Source organism: Musa acuminata, chromosome BXJ1-3 (genome assembly GCF_036884655.1).
Source record: "Musa acuminata AAA Group cultivar baxijiao chromosome BXJ1-3, Cavendish_Baxijiao_AAA, whole genome shotgun sequence".
Taxonomy (NCBI): Eukaryota; Viridiplantae; Streptophyta; class Magnoliopsida; order Zingiberales; family Musaceae; genus Musa; species Musa acuminata.
In genome coordinates, this window is record NC_088329.1 from 30,829,854 (window position 1) to 30,855,543 (window position 25,690).

Consider the following 25,690-nt stretch of genomic DNA (forward strand, 5'->3'; position numbering starts at 1 on the left):
TATAGTCCATATAAATTGATTTGGGTTCATAAAAGAACCTCAAATGACTCAATGCAACATGATAAGCTATGTAGATCAATTTTTTAGGCACCCAATGTCAAATGGGTACCTAAAAATCATCCTTTTTTGTAGAAAAATATACCATCACAAGTTAGGAGTAAGAGATGGTACATTGATAGTAGATACTCAAGGCATATGACCGAAGATCCATCTCAATTCTCTAAGATCACTAACATAGACGAGGGATATGTCACCTTCGGAGATAACAACAAGAGTAAAATCATTAGCAAAAGAACCATAGGTAACAAATCTAACTTCTTTATTGAAGATGTGTTATTGGTTGATGGCTTAAAGCATAATTTCTTAAGCATTAGTCAATTGTGCTAACTACGAATTTCTTAAGACATTTACTGCAACTTGCTCCGTGCATCAATCGCTTCTTCCGGCGAGCTTCCGGCGAGCTTCCGTTGATCATTCGATGAACCCTCGGTGATGCTCCTGCGGACTTCCGGCAAACTCCTGGACTTGCGACGATCCACTTGGCAAGTTCCGACGAGCTTCTCTGGCAAGCTCCTAGACTTCTCAGATTTGTTCCCGTAGAACCTCCGACGACCGTCCGAACTTCTATCGAATTCTCGAACCCCCAACGTGATCATAGTCTTGACTCCGGCGTAACTCCTGCTGCATGTCTTAATTTCATTGTAGTTAATCCTGCACACTTATCTCAACATATGGATTAGATAAAAAATGACAATTGACGTCATCATCAAAATCCGAGATTCAACACCTCATCCATCTAATATCCCAAAGACCGTATATCGAGCATGGTGCTATCAGACCCATACTGTTTCTACTCGAGTCTCGCTCTAATCAGATTCTCCCGGAGAACTCTTTTCCTCTCAACCTGAATGACCCTAGCTAGGGATTTGTCTGAGCAAGAACATATGGGATATTCCTCTTATGATACCGAGAGAGGATGATCCTCTATTGATACTCAATAGCCCTCGTAAGGTCGACTACCACTCCCAATGACCAGCTGTACTAGATCTAGGACAGCCAAACCTATAAGTCTGGTATCAAAGAGTGGAGCACTCATACAGGACATCCTTGGTGTCTCAAGTCTAAGGACCAGATATACCACTAGGACTACAGAATCGATGTCTAACAATAAGGCATCATCAACCATCCAGCATTCTGTAAGCAGATCAATCAGTGAACTCATTCTCCAATGAGCACTTGTACTGTATCCCTAGTGTCCCTACATGAGCAGCTATGAGACCAGCTGCATCCATCATATGGATAGGTATACAACACACTAGTTTGTCCGGTTATTACGATGTCCCTCTCGAGTAACCTATGACCAGGATTATTTAGGATATGTGCTTAAAGGTGAATCGATCTCATTTTCGTGATCTCATCACGATCTGATTCCCATTGCACAAATCCAAGAGCATCACAATATATATATATATATATATATATATATATGCAATAGTTATAAAGTGATATATGCCAAAATAGAATAAGCAAAAAGATTTTGTATCAAGTCACAGGTGCCATCACTCACGTGATTGGCTTGCTGGGCACCTATGACTATCAATCTCTCACTTGACCTAAAGTCAATCACTTATGTGTCTGATCCCCATCAGACCCCTGTGACGCTCAAAGGCAATATGAGACAACAGCTTTGTTAGTGGATCTACAATATTATCTTCAGATGGAACTCTTTCCATTGCTACATCTTCTCGGGTTATGATCTCTTTGATAAGGTGGAACCTCCTCAGAACATGCTTAGATTTCTAATGAGACCTAGGTTCCTTTGCTTGAGCAATCGCTCAGTTGTTGTCGCAATATAAGGAGATCGACTCCTCGCTACCCGGCACAACTCTCAAATCTGTGATGAACTTCTTCACCCAGACTCCCTCCTTTGCTGCATCTGATGCAGCAATGTACTCTGCCTTTGTGGTCGAGTCAATAGTAGTATCTTGCTTGGAACTCTTCCAGCACACTGCTCCTCCATTCAAGGTGTACACGTACCCTGAATTCGACATGCTATCATCGACATCAGATTGAAAACTTGAGTCTATGTAGCATTCAACCTTAAGGTTACTACTTCTATATACTAGTAAAAGATCCTTAGTCCTTCTCAAGTAATTAAGGATACACTTTACTACTTTCTAGTGCTCCAAGCCTGGATCCGCCTAATAACTGCTCGTGACACTCAGAGCATGCGCTATATCAGGCCTAGTACATAGCATGGCATACATGATAAACCCTATTGCTAAGGCATAAGGTATTATATCCATATTCGCCCTTTCTTCTGGAGTCTTTGGGGACATACTAGTAGAAAGAGATATCCCATGTCTCATCGGTATGAGACCTCTCTTGGAATTTTCCATGCCAAACCTTTTGACAATGGTTTTTATGTACTTGGACTGGGACAAGCCAAGCATCCTCTTGGATATATCTCTATAGATTCTAATCCCCAAGATATAAGATGCTTCCCATAGGTCCTTCATGGAAAAGTGTCTAGATAACTAAGCCTTTACTGTGGATAGCATTCCTACGTCATTCCCAATGATCAGGATGTCATCCACATATAACACCAAAAAGGTGATAGCGCTCCCACTTACCTTCCTATACACACAAGGCTCATCTTTGTTCTTAACGAAGTCATAAGATCTGATTGCCTCATCAAATCTTATGTTCCAACTTCGGGGAGCTTGCTTTAGTCCATAAATAGATCTAAGCAACCTACACACCTTATCTAGGTAGTTTTTGGACATGAATCCCTGAGGTTGCATCATATACACCTCCTCCTCGAGGTTCCCATTAACGAATGCGGTTTTCATATCCATCTGCCATATCTCATAATCATAGTGTGCTGCAATAGCCAATAGAATTCTGATGGATTTTAGCATTGCTACTGGTGAGAAGGTTTCATCGTAGTCAACACCTAGCATTTGACGATACCCCTTAGCCACTAGCCTTGCTTTATAGGTCTCTACCTTTCCATCTACTCTGATCATTTTCTTAAAGATCCACTTGCAACCGATGGGTACAATACCTTCAAGCGCATCAACTAGGTTCCAAACCTTATTGGAGTACATAGAATCCATCTCAGAATTCATGGCTTCTTGCCACTTCCCGGAATCTATACTCATAATAGCCTCCTCGTAGGTCTGAGGATCAACATCCTCTTCTTTAATATGTCTCACATATCTCTTAGGAGGATGGGATACTCTATCAGACCTACGTAAAGTTGAAACTTGTGTATTAGGTACCTGAACAAACTCGGGCTATAGAGTGGTGCTTGAGCTTGGTTCTCCAACCTCGCTCAACTCTATCATTCTCCCACTATCTCCACCAAGAATGTGTTCCTTCTCAAGGAACACTGCTCTCTTAGCTACAAAGACCTTTTGGTCCTTGAGATGATAGAAATAATACCCACAAGTTTCCTTGGGGTATCCCACAAATTTGCATCGCTCTGTCCTTGATTCTAACTTATCGGGGTTGTGTCTTTTAACGTGGGCAGGGCAGCCCCAAATCTTAACAACCTTAAGATCAGGCCTCTTCTCTTTCCATATCTCATATGGTGTATGTTAGGATCAAGAGCACTAAGAGGGGGGGGGGAGGGGGGGGAGTGAATTAATGCAGTGGAAAACTTTTGAGGATTTAAAATTGCATTCATATGACGAAATCGTTTCCGACATAAAACCATTTTTGGAAACTTAACTTGAAAGCGAGTTCGCAAATGAGTGCAGTAAAAATAATGAGGAAGTAAAGCACATATAGAGGTTTGCAGTAAGGTAAGCAGCAAGAATAAATGCAAACTAGAGAAGATGAGAGTTTATAGTGGTTCGATCAATCGTGACCTATATCCACTCCTATGATTCCTCTTCCGTCGAGGCCACTGAAATCCACTAATAATCTTCCTTTACTAGGCGAAGATCAACCTCCTTCTTACACCCCTCTTCTCCTTTTACCGAGTTTAGGAGACAACCCTTACAAGCACTCACTCTCCTCTCTTAAACAGAATTCTAACACTAAGCTAGAGGAGGGAAATTCTAGAGATTGCAGCGGCGTTTTCTCTCTTTTAATCTCTTTGTGCTTGTTTCTTTTACCCAGGGATGGGAGGGGTATTTATAGGCTCCAAACTGGTTTGAATTTGGAGATCAAAAATGTCACCTCCCGGATTTTCGGGGTCCTGGCGGTACTATCTCCTGACTGGGGCGGTACAACCGCCTGACAGAGCTCGGAGACCAAGCTCTGGTGGTGCCACCACCTGACAAGGGTGGTTGCACAGCCCATTCTCGCTCGGAGACTGAGCCTAAGCGGTGCCACCACCTGATTGGGGTGGTTGCACCACTTGGCAGAGCTCGGAGACCGAGCTCAGGTGGTTCCACCGCCTGTCAAGGGCGGTTGCACCGCCCAGCCTAGCTCGGAGAGTGAGCCCTGGGCGGTGCTACCGCCGACCCAGACGGTGCCACCGCTGGCCAAGAAATCTGGGTCCGAATGGGCTGATCCATTCGGCCCAATTTGGGTCTGTCAAGGGCCCAATTGTCCCAAGATTAAGTTAATGGGATCACCTCCCATTTCTAACTTAATCATCATGCTAACTATGATATTTCTCAAGACATTTACTGCAACTTGCTCCGGTGCATCAATCGCTTCTTCCGGCCAGCTTCCGGTGAACTTCCGTCGATCATCCGATGAACCCTCGATGATTCTCCTGCAGACTTCCGGCAAACTCCTGGACTTGCGACGATCCACTTGGCAAGTTCTGACGAGCTTCTTTTGGCAAGCTCCTGGACTTCTCGGATTTGTTCCCGCAGAACCTCCGACGACCGTCCGGACTTCCATTGAACTCTCGAACCCCCAACGTGATCATGGTCTTGACTTCGGCACAACTCCTGCTGCATGTCTTACTTCCATCATAGTTAATCCTGCACATGTAGAACAAAACATCGATCGAGACAATTAATCCTAAGCAATTAACCAAGTTGTCCGGCATGTCATTGGTCCCTTAATGCTTCGTCCGATTCTTCGGCGCATCGTCCTCTCCTGCGGCCTATTGCCCAATCGGCCAATTGACTCTGTAACTCTGATATCCTTAGCACAATACCCACTCTTCTTGGTCCAATGCTCGAGTCTATGGCCCGAAGCCTTCTGTCGATACATCGACCGATCCACCAGTCCGACGTCCAATCTTCTGACATGTTCCTCCGACACAACATGATTTTTCCTGCTTTAATTGTCTTATCCTGATCGAAGCATCTTGCGTCACTCAAAACACAGATTAAATCATAAACATATATCAAGTAGTTTCATCATCAAAATACTAGATTCAACAATGTAGACACTACCGACTTAGTTGGAACTCTGTTTAGAAGGTAAGCCGCGGTTTCTAGGGCATATCCCCAGAATGAGATGGGTAGGTCAACGAAACTCATCATGGACCATACCATGTCTAATAGCGTACGATTTCTCCTTTCAAAGACACCATTGAGCTGAGGTGTATAAGGAGGTATCCATTTGAATAATATCCCATGATCCTTGAGGAACTGAGTAACCTCTATACTCAAGTACTCACCTCCTCGATCTGATGGAAGAGTTTTGATACTCTTTCCAGTCTGGTTCTCAACCTCATTCTTATACTATCTGAATTTCTCAAAGGCCTCGGACTTGTACTTCATTAAGTACACATATCCATACCTTGAGAAACCATCAATAAAGGTAATGAAGTAGGAGTAACCACCAATGGCATGAGTTGACATAGGTCCACATACATCATTATGTATGAGTTCTAACAGCTCAGTGGCTCTCTCTCCAATTCCACTAAATGGAGAGTTGGTCAATTTTCCACGAAGGGCAAGTTGCATATGACATATAGTCGAATGGATCTAGATATCCATCATTTAGCAACTTTTGAATCCTTCTTTCATGGATGTGACTTAGCCTACAATGCCACAGGTATGCACTGTTCATCTCATCTCGTTTCCTCTTGGACACATTTACTTTCATGATATGTGGAGTAGTGTCTAACATAAATAAACCATTATACAATGTTCCTTTTGTGATGATCTTATCATCTAATAATATCGAACAATTATTATTCTCAAAAACTAATTTATATCCACTAACTGTCAAACATGAAATGGAGATAATGTTTTTGATAATAGAAGGAACAAAATAACATGCATCTAATGCAATAAAAGCTCCACCAAGCAGATGTAGGGCGACCTCGCCAATAGTTACTACAACAACTTTTGCTCCATTACCCATCTTGAGGTCCATCTCGCCTCTCTCTAGTCTCCTAGGCCTTGCCAGAACCTGCAATGAATTGCATATATGATAAGCACTACCGGTATCCAATACCCATGTGTTATCATAAGAGTCCGACAAACGGAGACTGATCATGAATGTACCTGAAGCTTCATCAAGCTTTTGTTTCACCCTTTCTGTAAGGTACTCTTTGCAGTTCCTCTTCCAGTGCCCATCTTTACCATAGTGGAAGCACTGGCCTTTGTCCTTTGCTGGGTCTTTCTTAGCAACCTTTGCTTTACCTGGTTTGCCCTTGCCCTTTCCCTTCTTAAGGGACCTTTCTGCTTTCCTTTTCTTTTTGGTCTCACTAGTGTAGAGAATTGGCTTCTCTTTCTTAATAGTACTCTCTAACTCCCTCAACATATTGAGGAGCTCTGGGAGAGTCACCTCAAGCTTGTTCATATTAAAATTCATTATGAACTGTGAAAAGGAATCTGGTAGGGACTGAAGCACAATGTCCACACACAAGTTATCCTCTAAGACCATTACTAGACCTGTGAGTTTCTTTATCCACTCAATCATCTTTAGGACATGGTTCTGAACCGGTGTCCCCTCAGTCATCCTAGTGCAGAAGAGGCTCTTGGATATCTCATATCGTTAAGTCCTTCCCAGTTCCTCAAACAATTTACGGACATATAGGAGAATGGATCTCGCATCCATCTTTTCATGTTGTCTCTATAACTCAGGAGTCATAGAGCCCAACATATAGCACTAAGCAAGAGTGGAGTCATCAATGTACTTCACATAGCGAGCAATCTCATCCTCGCTTGCCCCTTCTTCGGGCGTAGGCATCATTGTATCAAGGACGTACACGATTTTCTCCACCGTGAGAACAATTCTCAAGTTACAGAGCCAATCCGTATAATTTAGACCAGTGAGGCGATTGACATCAAGTATGCCACTTAAGGGATTTGAAAGCAACAATTTCTGAAAATAAAGATGCAGCAGAAATGAATAACATGCAGATTTTGCAAGAAATAAACTATCAAGATATGGACTTCTAACTTAATATGCTCCCACTATTTTACTAACGAGTCACGCGACATCCTCAGCATGTGAAACGAAAGTCTCCGGCAAACTTCTAGTGGGGATCAGGATCCAATCAGCGTCTTAGTGTAACCTTGAGGGATTTGACCAATCACACTAAGCCTAAAAGATAAGCAACTCTTACCGATCACAACTCCTTGTGATTCCCGTCCTGTTTGGCCTCCGAATCACCATGGTCTCGAGGAACTCGACCAATCATGATACTCGTTTAAGTCAACACCTTCGTTACAAGATGAGTCTGAGTTGATGATATACCCTTGAGGGACTCGACCAAGCATACCATGTCCTCAAGTCACTAGTGATATCTCTATGTCGTAAGCAAGATAGCGAATCGCGATATATGTGAGTCTCGAGGGACTCACCCAACTCAACCTACACCGGGAATCGGTTCATACTTATAACGATAAAAGGCCACATGGGTCAATCTAATTGCCTCACGTTTACCGACTTAATATTATCGAGAGAGATATTTCTATGATTTGGTCTCCTAATATGACATGTCACACATATACATATTTAATATATATCTACATCGCATGCAAATATATATACATATCTAGTATGTGTATAAGTAATCACACCAGATGATCATGGACCACAACCTAATCTGATTAGGCCCAAGCCAGTAGGCCTAATCACTCACATCAAGATCTATGTGTGCAACGGTGCATCTCCATGCCCTAAATGTTGTAGTAAATATCTTAAAGAAATATCATAGGTAGCATGTGGATTAAGCTAGGAATGGGAGGTGATCCTATCTGGGGGCAATTGGGCCCTTGATAGACCCAAATTGGGCCGAATGGATCAGCCCATTCGGACCCAGATTTCCTGGCCGACGGTGGCACCACTTGGGTCGACGGTGGCACCACCCAGTAGCATAGTCTCCTAGGAAATCTGAGGGACCTGGGCGGTTGAACCGCCTAGGCTCAGTCTCACTTGACCTAGGCGGTTGCACCGCTTGGGCTCAGTCTCCAAGTGAGACTGGGCGGTGGAACCGCCCTAGTCAAGCAGTGGCACCCCCAGAGCTCGGTCTCTGAGCTCTGTCAGGTGGTCATACCGCCCAGTCTGGCGGTAGTACCGCCAGGACCCCGAAAATCCGGGAGGTGACATTTTTAAGCTCCAAATTCAAATCAGTTTGGGCCTATATATACCCCACCCTTTCCTTGCATGAAAGGGCACCGAAAGCTTGATCTTACTCTGTGATTTTAGAGCTCAAAAGTGTTGTAAAGGCTAGAAGTTCTCCTCCCTCTTTTCTTCCAAGTTTTGATCTTTCAAGAGAGAGGAGAAAATTCTATAAGAGTTGTCTCCTAAGCCCATCAAAAGGGGTGAAACTGTAAAAGGGTGGTTGGCCTTCGCCTATTGAAGGAAGGCCTCTAGTGGACGTCGGTGACCTCGTCGGAGGAGGAAGCCAAAAGTGGATGTAGGTCAAGATTGACCGAACCACTCTAAATGTCGATTTGCATTTACTTTCTATTCTCTAACTTAATTGCAAACTACCTCTATAGCTTTACTTTAACTGCACTTCGCCTAATCTAAGTTAAAGTAATTTCCGAATCGGCTTTCATACCGAAATCGCTTTTATCGTACGAACATCGTATTTCAGTTTGCAATTATATTATATTCTCAATCATAACTGCAAACTGCCTCTATATCTTTACTTTAACTGTATCTTGCTTGATCACAAGTTAAAGTGATTTCCGAATTGGCTTTCTTACTGATATCGTTTTTATCGTACGAACGTCATTTTAAATTGTCGAAAGTTTTCCGCTGCACTAATTCACCCTCCCCCCTCTTAGTACTCTTGATCTTAACAATTGGTATCAGAGCTCGGTTAACTCTCAAACAGATTAAAACCTAAGAGAGATGGCATACGTCGGAAACCAAGAGGGTCACTCTCTCATTTGTCCTCCCTTCTTCAACGGGATCGACTACACTTATTGAAAAACTCGAATGAGAGTTTTCTCGCTTTTGTTGGATTTAAATTTATGGCACATTGTCAAATCCAGTTTTGAAATATCTTCTCTTCCAATGAACCATTGGAATGATTTAGAGAAGAAGACGTTTTCTATAAATGCAAAGGCTATGAATACCTTGTTTTGCGCCTTAGATAAAAATAAATTCAATCGAGTTTCTTTGTGCGAAATGTCTTTCGATATTTGGCGCACTCTTCAAATCACACACGATGGCACAAGTAGTGTAAAAGATTCTAAAGTAAATTTTTTGATGCATGATTTCGAGCTTTTTCAAATGAAGCCGAGCGAAACTATTGTTGACATATACACCTGTTTTACGGATGTCGTCAATGGTTTAAAAGCTCTTGGCAAATATTTCTTGAATTTTGAACTTGTTGGTAAAGTTTTACGATCACTTTCTAAAGCTTGGGAATCAAAGTAATGATAATACAAGAAACAAAAGATTTAAATATTTTTTCACTTGAAGAACTTATCGGTTCATTGATGACATATGAAATGGTGCACAATGCACATGATGAACATGATGAACAAAATCACCTTCCAAAGAACTGGAAGGATTTGAGACATAGAACATTTAAAGACCACTCGAGCATAAGCTCAAATGATGGTGAACTTAAACTACAAATGAAACAAAAATTAAAAAGCAAAAAGAATGGAACTACTTGCTTTGAACGCAAGAAGAAGAACAAAAATTGGGATGAATCGAGCTCCTCCGAAGACGAGGAGAAAATCAAGAAAGGTAAGGTGGCAAACTATGCCTTAACCACCTTCAATGATGAGTTAAATCCCCCTAATTTACTTCAAAATTATATGATGCTTTTCATGGTCCATTTTTTTTGGTAATTTAGATTTGAATCAATTTTCTTAAAAATTAAATGTTTAAAAAATGAAAATGTAGAAATCATGATCATGCTAGTAATTTTGAAAATGACAAATTGCATGTTTTATGTTAATGCAATAAAATGTTAGATATAAATCTAATGATCGTACATCTAGTAAGATTAATCTTATGTATGTGCTTGAGAAGTAAGAATGTGTATTTAATCATTTCCATATTGCTTTTCAATGACAATGCATGGCTTTTATATGGAAAGCTTCATGATTTTTTAAACCTTGTCTTTGGTTTTGACATAAGAACAAAATTTGATTATTCTAATATAAAGTAAATCATATAAAACTAAAGAAGTTTTAGATATCTATAAGAATCATTCAAAATTATATTCAATAAATCCTTGCTTAATGATGTAATAAAAATATTAAATGTTTTGATACCATGATTGATGATTTTATGCATGAGATTTTAAAAGTTATACATGATGATTTGGTATTGATGGTTTTTATGACGAAATTCATTTTTCGATCCTAAACATTGATGCATGTTTTTATTTGACATAAAAGAAAAGAACATGCATGTATGAAATAAATCACATGAATTAAAACAACTAAAAAGTGGAAAGGTTTCTTCTTGAAAAATTTATTTTTCTGACTTTATTGATTCTTCAAAAAGGGAAATTAATGAATCTATTTGTATTACTTTTGTGAATCTCTTGAAAATGATCTTGATTTGATGATTTAAATGAACTTTATCTTGATTTTTTAAAATTTATAAATTGAGATTTCTTATGCTTAAATTAAGATTTTATATGCATGAATTAATATCTTGTTCTCATACAAGATTGAATGAATTTTATCTATATCATGATCTCCTAAGAATTCCTTTCATTTTTTATTTAAAGAGGAGATGTGTCAAAATGAATCATGTCTTTTGGTATTAAAATGATTTTATCCTTCATGACATGATTTCTTTGTATTTATGGCTTGCATGGCTTGAAATGTTTTGGAATGATGCATGCAATACTATGATTTTTCCCTTAGATAAAAATGCATGCAACACTTTGATTTTTTTGAAATAATGTAAAAATCAATAATTATCATTTTCTGATAGAATGATGATTTGGAATCATGCATGTAATGATGATTTATATTTTATGATTTGGTGTGATGCATGCAATGATGAAATATTCATGAATTTGAAATGATGTATGCAATACTTATGATAATGATGTACATGATGTATAGCATATGATGTGTATCATGAATGTTTTAAATGATGAATGTTTGGTATCATGATCATCATGTTGATAAATACTTAAAAATTTTAATGTTTGAGTATCATGTATGATATGCTCATTAATGATGATTGATTTATTTTTCGGTATCGTGAATGAAAAATAAGGTTTTTGAAATTGTGTATGTTTTAATTTGAATATATAATGATGCACAAATAAGGTTGATATTTATCTTTGTCATAATCTGAAAATTGATATAAGGGTCTTCCTTTCTTTTTGACAATGACAAAGGGGGAGCAAGAATTTCTAGCGTGGACATCATAAAAAAAGGCAAACTAGCTAGCTTGCACAATTCAAGATGAAAGCAAAAATTGCACTTCTCAAAAGAGAAGAAATTGCTATCTTTAACATCACCGATAATTGCTAGCTTGAAATCTCAAGAAAATACAAAAATATGCTATCTTGCCTATCTCAATATGCTAAACATGCTAAACTTGCACTTTGCAACGGAAGCAAAATTGCAAGCTCAAACATTGCATGGGAAGCAAAAATTTGCTAGCTTGCAACTTGTATACTTCAAGAAGCAAGAGTTGCCTTCTTGAAAATCTCTAATTTGCTAGCTTGCATGATGTAGAAGTTGCTATCTCAAATGAAACAAAAGTGCTATCTTGTATGTTGTAAAACGTGCATATCTAAAACTTGATAACTTGAATGTTCTAAGCATGATGTAACACTTGCTAAATTTTCTAGCTTCAAAACTGCATGATGATAAAACTTGATATTATATTTTTCATGCAATGAGTTGAACTTATATTCTAAACACAAGAATAGTGAACTTCTCCTTTTTGTTGATGACAAAGGAGGAGAAGTGTGATATTATGCATAAGTTTATGATGACGTGTTGCAAGTATTCATGATGAATATTGCAATGACTTGAATTCAGTTTAAATTCAAGGTTCTATCAATATGGTATATTGATATGGGGAGTTTGTTTAAACTCCAGGAGTTAAAGTTAACTCCGTCATCAAGTGGTTGTCACCATCAAAAAGGGAGAGATTGTTGAATCTTATATTTTGATGATGAAACCACTTGATATGTGTTTATGTTTTAATCTGCATTTTGAGTGATGCAGGATGCTTCGATCAGGATGAGACAATTAAAGCAGGAAAAATCATGTTGTGCTAGAGGAACATGTCAGAAGATTGGACGTCGGGTCGGTGGATCGATTGACGTATAGACAAAAGGCTTCGGGCCGTGGACTCGAGCATGGGGCAAAGAAGAGTGGGTATTGTGCCAAGGATATCAGAGTTGCAGAGTCAACTGGCTAATTGGGCAATAGGCCGTAGGAGAGGACGGTGCGCCGAAGAATCGGACGAAGCGTCGAGGGACCAATGACATGCCGGACAACTTGGTTAATTGCTTAGGATTAATTGTCTCGATCGAAGTTTTATTTTACATGTGTAGGATTAACTATAATGGAAGTAAGACATACAGTAGGAGTTGCTCCGAAGTCAAGACTATGATCACGTTGGGAGTTCGAGAGTTCGACGGAAGTCTGGACGGTCGTCGAAGGTTCTGCGGGAACAAATCCGAGAAGTCCAGGAGTTTGACAAAGAAGCTTGTTAGAACTTGCCAAGTGGATCGTCGCAAGTCTAGGAGTTGGCCGGAAGTCTGCCGGAGCATCGCCGAGGGTTCGTCGAATGTTTGCCGGAAGTTCGCCGAAAGCTCGCCGGAAGAAGCGAGACACACCGGAGCAAGTTGCAGTAAATGTCTTCAAGAAATATCATAGTTAGCATGTGGATTAAGCTAGGAATGAGAGGTGATCCCATCTGGGGGCAATTGGACCCTTGACAGACCCAAATTGGGCCGAATGGATCAGCCTATTCGGACCCAGATTTCTTGGCCGGTGGTGGCACCGCTTGGGTCGACGGTGGCACCGCCTGGGCTCAGTCTCGGAGGAGGAAGCCAAAACTGGATGTAGGTCAAGATTGATCGAACCACTCTAAATCTCGGTTTGCATTTACTTTCTGTTCTCTATCTTAACTGCAAACTACCTCCATAGCTTTACTTTAACTGCACTTCGCCTAATCTAAGTTAAAGTAATTTCTAAATCAACTTTCATACCGAAATCGCTCTTATCGTACGAACATCGTATTTTAGTTTGCAATTACGTTATGTTCTCTATCTTAACTGCAAACTACCTCTATATCTTTAATTTAACTACATCTCTCTTGATCACAAGTTAAAGTGATTTTCGAATCGGCTCTCTTACGGAAATCGTTTTTATCGTACGAATCATCATTTGAAATCTTGATCCTAACATTGATAAAGGATCATCTACTCTCGATGTCATGAAAGAAATATCTCATGTATTTTTGCTCAAACAAATCCCTGACCAGGGTCATTCGGATTAAGGAGTTCTCTAGGAAAATCTGATTAGAGCGAGACTCGAGTAGAAACTATATAGGCCTAACAATACTATGCTCGGTATATGGTCTCTGAGATATTAGATGGTTGATGGACTATAGATACATGGTAACTGAGGATAGATAGGTCCAAATGATTGGATTCCCCTATATCGTTTGGAGACTACGGCGTAGTGGCCTAGTACGTCTGCAGTCGATGAGTTGAGTGAATTATTATGAAGATAATAATTCACTGAGCTAGAAGAAGTTTTGATAGCTATGACTCATGGCCAGCTCAATATTGGGCCTAGAAGGTGACACACATATGGTAGGCATTGCGATGAGTAGAGGTTTGGATATGAGATATCCGCTAGAGACCCTATCTTATTAGATATCCAATAAGTCCCTAAATTATTGTATCCTATGGATGATATCCAATAAGAGCTAATAAGAGATTATTGGGTAGAGACCCACTAATCTAAGAGGCTTGGATAGTTGGATGGTGATCCAATACCCAATATGGTAGGATCCATTATTGTTAAGTTAACAAGGAGCCTATATAAATAGGAGGGAACCAACGACCCATAGGCTAGAGATTCTTTTTGGCTGCCTCCTCCTATTCTCCTCTCTCCCTCTCCTTCTTATACTACGGCCCCTATTTGGGGCGTATAGGCAGTAAGAAGGGGCAGCCCCTTCTTGATTGCGTGATGCTCGTGAGGAAGAGTTTTGGGCAACGATTTGAGGAGCATATTCGCAGCCCCTACCATGTGGATCACCACTAGAGAGAAGGACAGATGACTGGTCTCCTTCATCCTCTCCTATAGATTTGCAGGTTTTCAGGGATATACGATCTCCTTAGGTAATTCTCTTATGCATAGTTTTTCGGTTTCATAAGTTTTTGCGCACCAACTTTTGCATGACAATGAAACCTTCTTTTCTACCAAAATTTTGAAATTTTGTTTTTTCTATTCTTCCACTGCACATGTGATGTCGCCCTAGATTTCCCAACAAAGTGTCCTATATCTTGGGGATTCAAATCTATAGAGATAGATCCAAGATGATGCTTGGCTTGTCCCAATCCAGGTACATAAACATTATTATCAAAAGGTTTGGCATGGAATATTTCAAGAGAGGTCTCAAACTAATGAGAAATGGGATCTCACTTTCTAAGAGTATGTTCATAAAGACTCCTAAAGAAAGGGCAAACATGGATAGGATACCCAATGCCTTAGCAATAGAGTCTATCATGTATGTCATATTATGTACCAGGCCTGATATAGCGCATGCTCTAAGTGTCACGAGCAGGTATCAAGTGGATCCTGGCTTGGAGCACTAGAAAGTAGTAAAGTGTATCCTTAAGTACTTGAGAAGGACTAAGGATCTTTTATTGGTATATAGAGGTAGTAGCCTCAAGGTTGAAGGATACACGGACTTGAGTTTCCAATCTGATGTCAATGATAGTAAGTCTAATTCGGGGTATGTGTTCACCCAAAATAGTGGAGAAGTATATTGGAAGAGTTTTAAGCAAGATACTACTGCTTACTTGACCATAGAGGTAGAGTACGTTGCTACAGCAAAGGCAACAAAGAAGGGAGTTTGGATGAAAAAGTTTATCATAGATTTGGGAGTCATGCTGGGAAGCGAGGAGATGATTCCCTTATATTGCGACAAAAACAGGGTGATTACTCAAGCGAAGGAACCCAGGACTCATCAGAAGTCTAAGCACGTTCTAAGGAGGTTCCACCTGATCAGAGAGATCGTGACCCGAGGATATGTGGTAGTGGAAATAGTTCCATCCAAAGATAACATCGCAGATCAATTGACAAAGTCATTGTCTCATATTGTCTTTGAGTGTCACAGAGGTCTGATGGGGATCAAACACATAGGTGATTAGCTTTAGGTTAAGTGGGAGATTATTGGTCATAGGTGCCCTACAAGATAATCATATGAGTAATGACACGTGTGACATGATACGCATTCTTTTTTCTTATTATATTTTGACATTTTATCACTTTATATTATTGAATCTTAGATTTTGATGATAAAACCAATTGATAGTGTTTATGATTTGATCTGCATTTTGAGTGATGCAAGATGCTTCGATTAGGGAGAGACAATTAAAGTAGGAAGAATCATGTTGGGTCAGAGAGAAACATATCAGAAGATAGAATGTCGAGACGAAAGCTTAGTCGACATATCGACAGAAGGCTTCGGGCCATGGGTTCGGGCATTGGGCCAAGAAGAGCGAAAATTGCGCCAAGAAAATCAAAGTTGCGAAGTTCAACTATGTTGAATCTCATATTTTGATGATAAAATCAATTGATAATTATGTTTATGTTTTAATCTGCGTTTTGAGTGACATAGGATGCTTCGATCAGGATGAGACAATTAAAGCAGGAAAAATCATGTTGTGCCGGAGGAATATGTCAGAAGATTGGACGTCGGGTCGGTGGATCGATCGACGTATCGACAGAAGGCTTCGGGTCGTGGACTCGGGCATCGTGCCAAGAAGAGCGAGTATTGCACCAAGGATATCGAAGTTACGGAGTCAACTGGCCGATTGGGCAATAGGCCGCAAGAGAGGACGATGCACCGAAGAATCGAACGAAGTGTCGAGGGACCAATGACATGCCGGACAACTTGGTTAATTGCTTAGGAATAATTGTCTCGATCGAAGTTTTGTTTACATGTGCAGGATTAACTACGATGGATGTAAGACATACAATAGGAGTTGCGCCGGAGTCAAGACTACGATCACGTTGGGAGTTCGAGAGTTTGACGGAAGTCCGGACGGTCGTCGAAGGTTCTGCGGGAACAAATCCGAGAAGTCCAGGACCTTGCCAAAAGAAGCTCGTCGGAACTTGCCAAGTGGATCATCGCAAGTCCAGGAGTTTGTCAGAAGTCCATCGGAGCATCGCCGGAGGTTCGTTGGATGTTCGCCGGAAGTTCGCCGGAAGCTCGCCGGAAGAAGCGATTGGCGCACCGGAGCAAGCTGTAGTAAATGTCTTAAGAATTGTCGTAGTTAGCATGTAGATTAAGTTAGGTAACTTAATCTGGGGGCAATTGGGCTCTTGACAGACCCAAATTGGGCCAAATGGATCAACCCATTCAGACCAAAATTCCTACTATGCGGTGGCACCGCTTAGGAGAAGGTCTCCCAGGAAAGCTGGGTGGTGCACCACCCCACGCAAGCGGTGGCACCACCTGGGCTCAGTCTCCGAGCGAGACTGGGCAGTGCAACCACCCTTGACAAGCGGTGGCATTGCCAGGGCTTAGTCTCCGAGCGAGACTGGACGGTGCAACCGCCCCTGTCAGGTTGTGGCACCACCCAGAGGCTCAGTTTCCGAGCTCTGCTAAGTGGTGCAACCGCCCCTAACAAGCAGTGGCGCCGCCCAAAGGCTCAGTCTCTGAGCTCTGTTAGATGGTGCAACCGCTAGACCCCGAAATTCTGGGAGATGACAGTTTTGAGCTCGGAATTCAAACTGGTTTAGAGCCTATAAATACCCCTCCCATCCTTGGGTAAAATAGACAAGCACAGAGAGATTAAAAGAGAGAAAACGCTGTTGCAATCTCTAGAATTTCCCTCCTCTAGCTTAAGTGTTAGAATTCTATTTAAGAGAGGAGAGTGAGTGCTTGTAAGGGTTGTCTCCTAAACCCGATAAAAGGAGAAGAGGAGTGTAAGAAGGAAGTTGATCTTCGCCAGGTAAAGGAAGATCGTTAGTGGATGCCGGTGGCCTCGATAGAAGAGGAATCGGAGGAGTAGATGTAGGTCACGATTGACCGAACCACTATAAACTCTCGTCTTCTTTGGTTTGCATTTACTTTGAGCATCTTATCTTTACTGTAAACCTCCTCAGTAGCTTACTGCCTTCTGCTCATTTACAAATGTGTTTCTTAGTTAAGTATTTTTCGAATCGACGTTAAGACGAAAATCGGTTTTATCATACGAATATCATATTTCAGTTTGCGCTTACATTCTGATTTTTATCTTAACTGCAAACTGCCTTCCTTACTTTGTTTCAAATATGTTTCCATAAGCTTTCCAAGTTATTATCTGCATGAAATGACTTTTACGTCAGAATCGGATTTCAACGTACGAACGTAATTTTAATCGTCGACAGTTTTCCGCTGCACTAATTCACCCCCCCACCCCCCTCCCCCCACCCCTCTTAGTTCTCTTGATCCTAACAATTGGTATCAAAGCCCGGTATTTCTCATTTCGGATTTACACCGAAAGAAATGGCTTTTCATGGCTTTCAAGAGGGTTTTTCGGTTGTTCGTCCACCGTTGTTTAACGGATTGGACTACACTTATTGGAAAACTCGAATGAGAGTTTTCTTGATTTCTATGAATTTGAATTTATGGAATATTGTTGAAAACGGTTGTCAACTTCTCTCTAAACCGATGAACGAATGGTCGGATTTGGAGAAGAAGTATTTTTCTCTAAACACAAAGGCTATGAATGCCTTATTTTATACTTTGGACTAAAATGAGTTCAATCATATTTTTACATACGAAACGACGTTTGATATTTGACGAACACTTGAAATCACGCACGAGGGAACTAGTAGAGTCAAAGACTCGAATGTTAACATTTTATTGCATGATTTTGAGCTTTTTCGAATGCAACCAAGTGAGACTATAGGCGAGATGTACACCCGTTTCACAGATGTCGTCAAAAATCTAAGAGCTCTTAGCAAATGTTTTTCGGATTTTGAACTCGTAAACAAGATTTTACGTTCTCTTTCTAAGAAGTGGGATTCAAAAGTAACTACAATACAAGAAGCTAAAAACCTAAACAACTTACCACTAGAAGAACTAATTGGTTCGTTGATGACATATGAAATAGTGCACAATGCACATGATAAACATGATGAACAAAACAACCTTCCAAAGAACAGGAAGGATTTGGAATCCCGGACAAATGAATACCACTTGAGCGATGACTCAAATGATGAGGACAATGATGAACTTGAACTTCGAACACTAAATCTTAATAAGTTTATTAAACAAAAATCTAAAATAAACAATGAACTTGAACGGAGAAAGAGGCCAAAGAAGAGGAAGGCAACCAAGGATGAATCAAGAACTTCCAAAGGTGAAACGATGAATTGGGCTTTGACGGGCTTCAACTACAAGGTAAGTAACTCAACTCTCTTGAATTATTTTGAAATTACTTGAAGTCCTTCATGAGTGCTTAATTTAGATAGTAGGAATAGGAAATAAATAAATTGTTTTTCAAAAATTATATCATGTTTTTCTTTTTAGCATCTTTGAAAAATTAAAAATTTGATCATGAAAAGTATATTGCTAAGGTTTCATGCACGTTATGTTTGGAAATGTTGAATGATATATTTAACATTAGGGATGATAATATGATATGTGATAATGCTTAGGATTAATCCATGCATGTGTATCTTGATGATTTTATGTCATGCATGAGTTTTTGAAGTAAATGTTAATTTGAAACTCTCATTTTAGATTAATATGTTTTTGGTCTAATCATTTCTATGACGAATTAAGATGACATTCTCATGACATATTAAGATGACATAGTGCATGTACATCTATGTAAGAATTTCTTGATAGTCTTTTGATGCTAGATGTGATATCATGATGTGTTTTGTCTTGACGGCTTCACGGTGAAACTTATGTTTCGATTTTAAATGATGATACATGTTTTCATAAAAGACATGAATACCCTCACATGAAATCAATTGTATGAAATGGAAATAATTTTCTATCCTATTGAGATTAATGAATTTATTTTACTAATCTTGTGAATCTCATGAAAATAAACATGATGAATATTTTGAAAATAAATGAGTGTATCATGCATTTGGTCTTAATGATTTCTCTTTAACATACTTTTTAAAATCATACTTGATGATGAATATCAAGATATTAAAAGGATGTTATCATGGAATCATGCTTGATGATTTGTTTTTTACCTTTCTGTCTTAAATGTTGACACTTGTTTTATTAAAGGTAAAGGCATGCTTATAAGAAGCAAATCACATGAATATAAATTTATAAAAATAAAATGTGATCCTCTATCTTATCGTCTTTTCAATAAATCTATGCTTGTCATGTATGAATTTATTGAATGTGACTTTGACGATGATTTCAGATTTTACAAATGCTTAATTCATACTTATGACATGAGACACATTTTAAATATGAATCATGTTCAATGCTTCAATCATGTTCAATGCTTCAATAATATTACATCTCCTTAATTCATTTTGTTCTCCTACATTTATTTACCAAAGAGGAGAATTTTTCGAATGAATGAAATGATACAAATGAATCACTTATTGATATATCTTTTTGAAATATCTTTTTAATGTGATGTTGATATTTTGAAATGCATATTGGAATTCATGACATGAGATAATTGAATTCTTGACTTATTCTTTATATGGCTTGAAAATGTATGTTTAAAATCTTGCTTGATGAGTTGTTTTATAAGATTTTGCCTTTACGTCTTGAACTTTCATGCTTATCTTGATTTGGCATATAAAGACTAAGGCATGCTTAGATGAAAAAGAATCACTTAAAAAATGCTTTTCTCATCTGATCGAGATTAATGATTTCATGATATTTTGTAAATCTCGAAATTGATTTTGATGACTTGATTATGAGTTTCAAGTTAACGATTTGACTTGAATGAGTTTTATCTAAATCATAATCTTGATCTTGCAAAATTGGAATCATAAATAATATCTTTTGATATTCATGAATTGATACTCACAATAAGAAGTGGGATTCAAAAGTAACTACAATACAAGAAACTAAAAACCTAAACAACTTACCACTTGAAAAACTAATTGGTTCGTTGCTGACATATGAAATGGTGCACAATGCACATGATAAACATGATGAACAAAATAACCTTCCAAAGAACAGGAAGGATTTGGAACTCCGGACAAATGAATACCACTTGAGCGATGACTCAAGTGACGAGGACAATGATGAACTTGAACTTCGAACACTAAATCATAATAAGTTTATTAAACAAAAATCTAAAATAAATAATGAACTTGAACGGAGGAAGAGGCCAAAGAAGAGGAAGATAACCAAGGATGAATCAAGAACTTCCAAAGGTGAAACGACGAATTGGGCTTTGACGGGCTTCGACTACAAGGTAAGTAACTCAACTCTCTTGAATTATTTTGAAATTACTTGAAGTCCTTCATGAGTGCTTAATTTAGATAGTAGGAATAGGAAATAAAAAATTTCTTTTCAAAAATTATATCATGTTTTTCTTTTTAGCATTTTTAAAAAATTAAAAATTTGATCATGAAAAGTATATTGCTAAGGTTTCATGCATGTTATGTTTTGAAATGTTGAATGATGTATGCAACATTAGGGATGATAATATGATATGTGATAATACTTAAGATTAATCCATGCATGTGTATCTTGATGATTTTATGTCATGCATGAGTTTTTGAATAAAATGTTGATTTGAAACTCTCATTTTAGATTAATATGTTTTTGGTATAATCATTTTTATGACGAATTAAGATGACATTCTCACGACATATTAAGATTGTTAGGATCGGAGCGGCACTAAGAGGGGGGGGTGAATTAGTGCAGCGGATTAAAACGTTGGTTTCGACAAATCTTTCGGAAACTTCGTACGGTAAAAGCAACGTTTTCGTTTGAAACCGTTTCGATTGCGTTTTAACTTGAAGGGATAAGTAAGACGGAGACAAAGAAGTAGAGCATTAAAGTGCAAATGGTTTGCAGTAATATAAATGACAATAAGTAAATGCAAACCAGAGATCACGCGGATTTTACAATGGTTCGGTCAAATGACCTACATCCACTTGCGAGGCCCCTCTTCGATGAGGCTCCCACCTTCCACTAGCAAATCTCTTGAAGGGGAAGGGTAAATACCCCTCTTACAACTTTTCACAAGTGGTTCATTTTCAGCGAGAAAGAAGGAAGTGAACACTACCAAATTGAAAACAAGACTAGCAAAGACTTTTCTAAGACCTTTCTCTCAATCAATTGCTTCTCAAAAAGTTGAAATCTCAGCTGAGATTTGAGGGGTATTTATAGGCCTCAAGAGGATTCAAATTTGGGCTCCAAAATTTGAATTCTCTTTGGGTTTCCGATGCTGGCGGTGCCACCGCCTGCAAGTGTCAGACACTGACAGTGGATGGGCGATGCCACCGCCCAGCTCTCGGGTGCTAGGCGGTGCCACCGCCTGGCTCTCGGGTGCTGGGCGGTGCCATCGCCCAGTCTGGCGGTGCCACCGCCAGACCCTTCGGTTCACCGGTTGGACTTCAAAATTAGCCCAAACCAAGTCTAATTTTGGGCCCAATTGGCCCCTAACCAGGATATAGGATTATCTCTTAATCCTAATCCTAATTACAAGTAAACTAGATAACAAAAAAAACATCCTAAGCAAGTTTTCAACCGCGAACGTCGAGTCTTGTTCCGACGAGGTTTCCTACGAACTTCTTCCGACGGACTCCCAGCAAGCTCCCGAACTTGTGATGACTTTAACGAGTAGCCGAGCCTTCTCGGTGATCTCCGTGAACCTCCGACGATCTCTTCGGCAAACTTTCGAAAATTCCTACAGGTTCCCGATTTCTTCTCGGTTGGTTCCGGCAGCATCTCCGACGATTCTTCGGACTCTTAAACGCCCATCGAACTTGACTCTGGTATTCTTGCTTTGTGTTTTCTGGTTATCGTAGTTAATCATGCACACTTAACTCAATAATATGGATTAGATCAATTAACCCGTCAATTGATTTTATCATCAAAATCCGAGATTCAACAAAGATGAGATAGTGCATGTACATCTATGTATGAATTTCTTGATAGTCTTTTGATGATAGATGTGATATCATGATGTGTTTGGTCTTGACGGCTTCATGATGAAACTTATGTTTTGTTTTTAAATGATGATACATGTTTTCATAAAAGACTTGAATACCCTCACAAGAAATTAATTGTATGAAATGGAAATAATTTTCAATCCTATTGAGATTAATGAATTTATTTTACCAATCTTGTGAATCTCATGAAAATAAACATGATGAATATTTTAAAAATAAATGAGTGTATCATGCATTTGGTCTTAATGATTTCTCTTTAACATACTTTTTGAAATCATACTTGATGATGAATATCAAGATATTAAAAGGATGTTATCATGGAATCATGCTTGATGATTTGTTTTTTACCTTTCCATCTTAAATGTTGACACTTGTTTTATTAAAGGTAAAGGCATGCTTATAAGAAGCAAATCACATGAATAGAAATATATAAAAATGAAATGTGATCCTCTATCTTATCGTCTTTTCAATAAATTTATGCTTGTCATGTATGAATTTATTGAATGTGACTTTGAGGATGATTTCGGATTTTACAAATGCTTGATTCATACTTATGACATGAGACACATTTTAAATATGAATCATATTCAATGCTTCAATCATGTTACATCTCCTTAATTCATTTTATTCTCTTACATTTATTTACCAAAGAGGAGAATCTTCTGAATGAATGAAATGATACAAATGAATCACTTATTGATATATCTTTTTGAAATATCTTTTTAATGTGATGATGATATGTTGAGATGTCTATTGGAATTCATGACATGAGATAATTGAATTCTGGACTTACTCTTTATATGGCTTGAAAATGGATGTTTAAAATCTTGCTTGATTAGTTGTTTTATAAGATTTTGCCTTTACATCTTGAACTTTCATGCTTATCTTGATTTGGCATATAAAGACTAAGGCATGTTTAGATGAAAAAGAATCACTTAAAAAATATTTTTCCCATCTGATCGAGATTAATGATTTCATGATATTTTATAAATCTTGAAATTGATTTTGATGACTGGATTATGAGTTTCAAGTTAACGATTTGATTTGAATGAGTTTTATCTAAATCATAATCTTGATCTTGCAAAATTGGAATCACAAATAATATCTTTTGGTATTCATGAATTGATACTCACAATATGAAAGTATTGGTATTCATGACTTGAATTTGATTAAAACATTGCATGCTTAAATTAATCATTCTGCTATGTTTCAAAAATTCTTTAAATGCCTTATGTGATGACTGAAAATTAATTTGCTTTATGATGAATCACGAATCATGACTTGATCTATGATATTGATATATTTTAATCATGGTCCTTGGTTGTATAATTCTTTTGCTCTATTAAAAGGATTTGTCGAATGAACCATGTCCTTCTTGAATTTTCTTGATATCATGACATGATTTTGTAATATGGCCTGTATAATGATTAAAATTTTTTGGCCATTAATTTCTCCCTTCTTTTCGGTAATGACATAGGGGGAGAAAGATTGCTAGCTCAAGGCAAATACTGGCTAGCTTGTACTCTTCCCTTCTTTTCGACAAAAACAAAGGGGAGAAAGCTTTTGCTAGTTAAAACATGCAAAGTAAAGCAAAGTGCAATCTTGCACAAGAAGCAAATGTTGAATTGTCATGATTGAACTTAAGAATCTTGCTATGCTTTTGTGCTTATATGTTGTGATGAAAATCTAGCTTCATGTTACAAAAACTTGCATATCTTTTAAAATAGCTAGAGCTACTTCTCCTTTTGTTGATGACAAAGGGGGAGAAATATATGAATTGATACTATGAGTGCCATATTTGAATGAGAAATATATGAATTAATACTATAAGTGCCATATTTGAATTTGAATTATGTTAAGATATCAAAAAAAGCTTGTATCGAAATATATGGTAAATTGATAATCGAAATGATATGATTGTCATATGCCATGTTTGCATCAAGTTAAGATATCAAGAACTTGCATCGTAATTTTACTTGATGATATCTTGCCATGTGATGAAATGCTACGATTTGTGGCTAAAATGATGCATGCAATACTTATGCTTTTTATGTGATGTATTACATATGATATGAATCATGATTAAAATTACCTTAATTTGAATTCAAGGTTTATCTCAATTATGGAATTTTGAAATAAGAATGATTACTCACCTTTGTCATGATTTAGAAATTGACATAAAGGGTCTTCCCTTCTTTAGAAAGGGTCTTCCCTTCTTTTTGACAATGACTAAGGGGGAGATAACTAGCGTGTACAATTCAAGAAGAAAGCAAAAATTGCACTTCTCAAAAGAGAAGAAATTGCTATCTTGAACATCACCGAGAATTGCTAGCTTGAAACATCAAGAAAATGCAAAAATGTGCTATCGTGCCTATCTCAAGAAAAGCAAATATGCCAACTTGCATATCTTTGAATTTGCTAGCTTGTAAAACTTGCATATTTCAAGAAGCAAGAGTTGCTTTCTTGAATATCTCTAAATTGCTAGCTTGCAAGTTCTAAAATGTTGTAAAATTGCTAGATTGCATGATGATAAAAATTTAATATTATGTTTTTCATGCAATGAGTTGAACTTATATTACAAACACAAGAATAGTTGTACTTCTCTTTTTTATTGATGACAAAGGGGGAGAAGTATGTTGATGACATGACATGTTAATGCATAAATCTATGCATAAGTTCATGATGACGTGTTGCAAGTATTCATGATGAATATTGCAATGACTTGTATTCAGTTTGAATTCAAGGTTCTATCAATATGGCATATTGAAAGGGGGAGTTTGTTTAAACTCCGAGAGTTAAGTTTAACTCCGTCATCAATTGGTTGTCATCATCAAAAAGGGGGAGATTGTTGAATCTCGTATTTTGATGATAAAACCAATTGATAATTGTGTTTATGTTTTAATCTGTGTTTTGAGTGACGCGGGATGCTTCGATCAGGATGAGACAATTAAAGCATGAAAAATCATGTTGTGCCGGAGGAACATGTCAGAAGATTGGACGTCGAGCCGGTGGATCGG